The following is a 6624-nucleotide window of genomic DNA, read 5'->3' on the forward strand; positions in this document are numbered from 1 at the left end:
TCTGAGGATGTTGAATACTTCTTTTGGTAGTAACAGCAGGGACCTGTTACAATAAAAACTATAAAGATGGGGGAAAGAGAAACGTGTTGCAGCATGATTTTCCTTTGGGGAAATAAACCATAAGACCAATGTGCGTGGCCTGGCCTGAACTTCACCTGTTTTTCCATCAAGAAATGTAGTCCTGGATTTCTCCAAGGGCTGCAGCATTCACCCAGGATTCTGGACACCTTGTAGCTTAAACATAGCTGAGGGACACTGCAATGCCAAGTATATGAATGTATTTTGGACAGACTTGTGTCACTTCACATGCTGCCTGCAACCACAGTTGTTACTTAGAGGAAACGGAGAGAGCAGAGACAAACTGCAGCAGCTCTAGGAGTGTGTGACACCAGTGCTAATCTTATCTGTGCTTCTTGCAGTTTATACATGTACCTTTGATGTGTGCCATTGTCCAAGGTCCTATAGGTCACAGATTGAGTTTCTGTTACTGCTGTGTTATTTCATTGAAAGACTTACCCTAAGTAACCCTATGGCTTGCAAGCAGCATACTTTCCACAGAACCTGCTGATTGCAGGAAATTTAAAAAATTAAAACTGAAGCTGACATGTCAAAATCCAATGTTAATCAGCTTTTGCTTGCTTAATTCTATAGCCATGAAAAGAGTCTTTACCTGAGGCTATCTTGTGTATTTTATAGGCAAGAACATCACATGAAACAATATTTCTACACGGAACAGTTTGTTCTGTTTCAGTAGGTAACAAAAGCTGTGGTTTTGTTAAGATCTGTGTTAAGATACTATATCCATGACAGGGAAATACATAATTACAAAATTAAAGGTTCTTTGCTATGCTAGTCCATCATCATTATTAGTAATGTGTGTAAATTACCAATAAATATGTATTATTTCATTCAAGCAATGATTTTGATTTAAATTCGCTGCATTTTCTCAGCATCCCAAAACATGTGGGTGTTTGGAGGGCTTTGCTGGCTGCTAAGTGTGGAAGTGGTCAGAGAAGCTGGCCAATCCCCCTCTCCTCTGGCTGCACCTTCAGCTGCAGGGTGCAGGGTGAAACCTCTCAGACATTACAATATTTTTACCAAGTGCTGACTTTTCTGGGCAATCAAGAATCCTGGCAATCACACAGGGAATGAAAATTCACCACTGCCAATGATGCATCATATTTCTTCCCTTGTCCTACTGCTCTTTTTTCTGGGAAATGCTGGGTCTCCAGTATCAGGGTCTCCTATCCAGCCTCTGGGAGCTTTTCCCTGCAGTGGTTCTTGTTTCCTCTTCCCCAGGTTTGGGCTGCTGTGCAGGCCCAGGGAATGGCTGATGTCCTCCTTCTCTGGGGAGTCTCCCACTGTCAGCACTGCCCTTTGCAGGGGTGTTCCTCAGCAATCCTGGCATGCCATGGATTGCGACTGTAGGACAGTCAGGGTGTTCACGGCTCACATGCATGGGCTGGGCTCTTTCCTGCCTGGAATCAGAACTGGGGACAAAGCAGCTCAAAGGGCTGGGCTCTGGCTCAGTAATGATTAACTGGAATATCCCTGTCAGTGCTAACCAGGCTGTAACTGAACGCAGGTAACCACAACACTCTTATCTCTGGGTAGGGATGTTTTGCAACAATGAACAGGGTTCATTGACCTGCAGGTGCCTGTGAGCTCAGGGGACAGCCCAGGCTTTGATATTCAGTACAACTCACCCTCTGCTGAAAACCACACAGGCAGTGATATGTGAATAATTTCCTATTCATTTTTAATTTACTACATCAGGCTTCATCATGTCAAGTCGTGACCACAGTAACCTTCCCTGAACTAATTGAAGATTATGTCAGGGAAAAGAGTGAAAGGCAATTTTAGAGAGGCACACTGGTATGTTTCTGCAGTGGGACTGTATCATTTTTGACATTGTAATTAAAAAGCAGTTACATTTAAACTGGTATGATTTGTCATGCTGCACATCCCGAGATCATCCCAATCATCTCCCAATAAATTATCTCAGCTCCTTTGAGACGATATTGAGAGACAGTGAACACAAACAGTCCAAATCAAAAGGACATCAAATATTAAGCGATTTTGCTCCTTTTCTTTGAAATGTAGATCATCTCTTTTTGTCTTCAAAGTTCAATCATATTCCACAGTCTGTGCTTACTCATGGACATCTCTGTTGTACTGGAGAACTGAGTGAAAATGGCATAAACGGGAAAAAGGTGTAGAGTTATGGCCAAAGGGAACACTTACAGGACACAAGTGTGGCCCTTGAGCAGGGTTGGGAAGTTAAAGGTGACTGCAGAGCATCGTCAGGTCTACAGCTATGTCTCCATGGTTTTCTGTGTTTCAACTCAGTATTCAAACTAGGAACTAACTCAGACATTGGTAAAGTGGTCTTTAATTTCCCTGCATTACTGTTTTTCTCCTGGTAAATTGAGACAGAGAAATGCTGATGCTAGTGAAATCTTTTAGGCTCTAAGGAAAGCTAAGAAGTAAAGCTTGATACATATAATTTGTACTTGCAGGTATATTTCTGTGTAGAATTCATTCTCTCAAGGAAGATGGAGCGACAAAAGCTCTGGATTAGGAAAAATATCAATTTGTTATAGTTCTCTTAAACTAGAATGTTTGGGCTAATAATTAAAGAGAAAGGTTATTTTGCAATCAATTAACCATGGTCAAATGATAAGAGGGTACTCTGGGGTAAGTTGGAAAAAAAGAAATCCTGCCTCCTATAATGTGTTAATTGATGCCATGATGTTACATTATGAATGATAATGTGTGAAACAGATCAAATGAAAGACATACTTGGAAGAGAGGTTCCCTGAAACATCCCTGAAACCAAGTATTTTAACTTCAATGTCCACCCACTCCTGCTGGTTATTGTGGCAATAACTGGGTTGGTTTTACACGGCAGAGAACCACTTAAACTGGGCTGGTTTCACATGGCCTCTCAACTTTGCCCCAGCAAACTTGTGAACACTTTCTGTAATCATTTTATTATAACTCATAAAGCACAGTAAAAGTAGGGTGTGCATTTCAGTTCAGCTGTGTCAGTCAACAGGCCACAGGAAATACAAGATAAATCTTTGCACTAAAAGAATATTAAAGAATGGGAGAGGGTAAAGAAAAAAGACAGATTCTAGCAAATGTATCATCCTGAAATGTTTACAAAGGTTGATCTCTCTATTTCACCAGGAAAAGAGCAGGAGAAGTGCCTGGATTAAGAATTCCTGTCAGGAGGAAAAAGCTGCCCTTCCCCACAGAAGAAATTATCTTTAACACAGGATACAAGAGGAAGTTGTTAACACCTGAGTGTAATCACGGAATGAATCATGGAATGGCCTGAACTGGAAGTGACCTCAATGATCATCTAATTCCAGCTGCCATGCCAGGACAGGGACACCTTTCACTAGCCCAGAGCCCTGCCCAACCAGGCCAATACAGCAAACTAGAAATTAATTTCAGTAAAGGTGGAACAGCCTGTGGTGAAAAGTGCTTCACTACCTCATGTTATCAGAGAGCATGAGAGCAGAGCTGCTGTGCACAACTTGTGTTAGCTGGAGCACAATTTGAGGATGAAATAGAGGCATGACGCAGGATGAAACTAAATAGCTGTAATATCCATAACAACACTTTAGACATTATGATAACCATTAGGATCTTAAAATATTGCAAAATATCAGCTTATCATGCCATCCATTCAGGCAGGAAATCTCAAATTTGAAGATTGTTTGCCCAGTGTCCCATAATAGTAGCCATAGAAATTAATCCCTGGCTACACAGTACATTCAGTACAGCTACAGCTCGCACAAAAATGTAGTTGATTAATGAAAAAATATTTAAACACACCAGGACCTGCTGAAGCTTCTCAAGACATGTATTATTATTTTACTTCTTCTCATGAAGCAGCCCCATGTATCACCTATTAACAGTGTTTGATATCACTCAAGAAAATTTGGAACATAAAAAAATATGGAGACTGTAACTGTCTTCCTGCTTCCTATTTTTAGTAGCATTTTAACACAGGGAATGAGTAATCTGAATTACAACTGTGTTTCTTTCTGTAATTTACCTCTGTCTAGACCACTTAATGTTTCCCTGCTGTAACCCAAGCACGTAACCACAAACTGGTGTTGTTGAAAGGCAGCTGCAGGGAGGAAAAGCTGGCTCCTTCTGGTCACCTGGGGCTGGATGTAGGCTATTGGAGCACAGAGCTGTGCTCTGTGTAGGGTCTCACCATCAGGGAGTCCATCACCCATCCCAGTGTGGCTCCTGTTCGGTGAGTCACACACCCCTCTGTGTCTGACCCACAGGGATCACAACTTTGCTGATGCCTTCACACAGGAGGCCTTTTTGTCCATTCCCTCAGGGTTCAGAACTCAGCTGCAGACGTCCCAGGTCTAATTGCAATGGAGAGCTATGGATTTGATTAGTATTCCTAAAAGACTAAGAATGGAAAAATGTTTCCCCCCAGAGTTTCCCAGTCCTCTGCAAACCATTATTGTCACTCTCTTGTGTTGACTAATTTATAGATTCATCAAGAAACATCCCCCACCCCCCATTTTTAAGCTACCCTTTAAGATATTGAAGGTGTAAATATAATTTACAGCTGTTGCATTTTTACTCCACTAGGCCATAGGAAAAAATGGTATGATTTTTTCCATGGCATTTCCATCAGGCAATTTTGGCTGTGCTCCTGTAACTAAAATGGGGGGGAAAAAGGCCAAAAATCTAAGGAAGTATGGCATATGCAGAAAAAGAAAGCCATAAAGCAAGCAAATGTGATCTCAGTCTTGGAAATTCAGGCAACAGAAACAAACAGAAAACAAGATATGACCTAGAGTGAACAGATGATTAACAAATTATTTTTCTCTAGCAGAAGGCAGATTTTCTAATTGGCTGCATATGATATGCTCAAAAGACTTCATTATCACACAGTCAGTTCCTGAAATCATCAGCAAATTTTAGGACTGTGGCTTTAGATACTCAGAAAATGGATTGTGAAATTATAATTTTTAAATATTTTGCAAAAGCCTTTTATCTGCTGCGTTTGAGAGGATCCTTAGATGTCCTTTCCAGATTTATAATGTTTCTCACAGGGAAATATATTTGAGGCTAATTTTATGCAACTTTAAGCACCCAGAAGGTAATTTTATGAATTTGAGCTGATAATCTAGGCAACTTTCACAGGGAGTGGAGAGAGACGAGGATCCTGTGTTGGAGAGCACATCATCCCCTCTGTGCTGCCCTCCCTGCTGCAGAGCACGATGAGTGCTCTCAGGAGGTGCCTGGTTTGTCCTTTTGTTTATACAGGGAGTCTGTGCAATCAGGTGACTGACCTTAAGTGATAGAAATCCTATCTAAAATATTTAGCATGGATTTTAACCCTCTCTGCTCTATTCTCCCTCCATGCATGCCCAAATCTCATAATTAAGTGAACTGGGGGTAAAGCAGCTGTATTGCTGTGGAATATGCTAGTGTGGAGCACATGCTGCTCTATTTGCTTCCTGGCTATTCTGATTTGGGCAATCACTGCCCCACAGGAGAGGAGGAACAGCAAGCAGGCAGCTGCCCTCCACTGCTCCCCAGTGCAGTGCTCAAAATGAACATGCTCTTCAAACTAAACAACTTTTTTCCCAATAGATAGAAGATCTTTTTTCTAAGCAAGGAAAAATGTGTTATCCCAGACTGTTTGCCTTTCTTGGTTCATCAGGAATTTAATGAAATTTCTGCTGGCAAAGCAGAGGGATAACTACTCAGACATACTACTTGTTTTTGTTCTTTTCACCAGCCTCCATATTTTACAGGCAAAAATTTTATTTGAATCCGCTATTGCTCCTTTCAAGTTATTTAATAGGAAGGATCAGTTATTTATTAGGAAGGATCACTTATTCCATTCAAGTGTCATTTTAAGCCTGTAAATGACATTGTTGTTAAGAGAAAGTTTCTGAGATTCAGCCTGTTCACCAGGTTTCCTACCTGAACACTTGCTGATCTCATTTTTCTCTTCTTTCTACTGAGCTCTTTTATGCAAGACAATGTCTGAGGGTCACTGCTTTGAGTATCAGGGAGTCTTCCCAGGTACCTGCATGAAGGGTAGCCCAAAAAAATTTAGGGGAAACTTCTGCTTCATACTGATGGACACTGCAGTGCTGCCAGGACATCAGGTTCCATCCAAAACCACTCCCCTGTTGCCAGAGCCCAGGGGGACCCAGACCCACCACACAATGTGCTGCCAATACACAGATAAACAAATCAAAACCCCTCTCAAAGATTTTTCCCCCATATTACAGTGCTCAGGCCAGGATGAATGGGGCTTTCAGCAAGCTGGTCTGGTGGAAGGTGTTCCTGCCCATGACATGGGGTGGAACTATGTGAACTTTAGGGCCCCTCCCAACCTAAACAATTCCATATTACATGAAATCAAACATGAGGCCAGGTGCTGGCTGCAAAGAGAACAGATCTTTCTGTATTTAATTTGTTTCCTAATAAGTTTATTGCTTGCTCTGGCTAAGTGAAGTTGATCAAAGACCAGGGGAGCAGCAGTGCTGTTGTGACAGGGTCAGAGAGTGGCTTTTGCAGCTCTGTGTGGTTCTGGGAGTGATAACATTGATATCACCTTATCAC

The sequence above is a fragment of the Ammospiza nelsoni genome, chromosome 4, assembly GCF_027579445.1.
Source record: "Ammospiza nelsoni isolate bAmmNel1 chromosome 4, bAmmNel1.pri, whole genome shotgun sequence".
NCBI lineage: Eukaryota > Metazoa > Chordata > Aves > Passeriformes > Passerellidae > Ammospiza > Ammospiza nelsoni.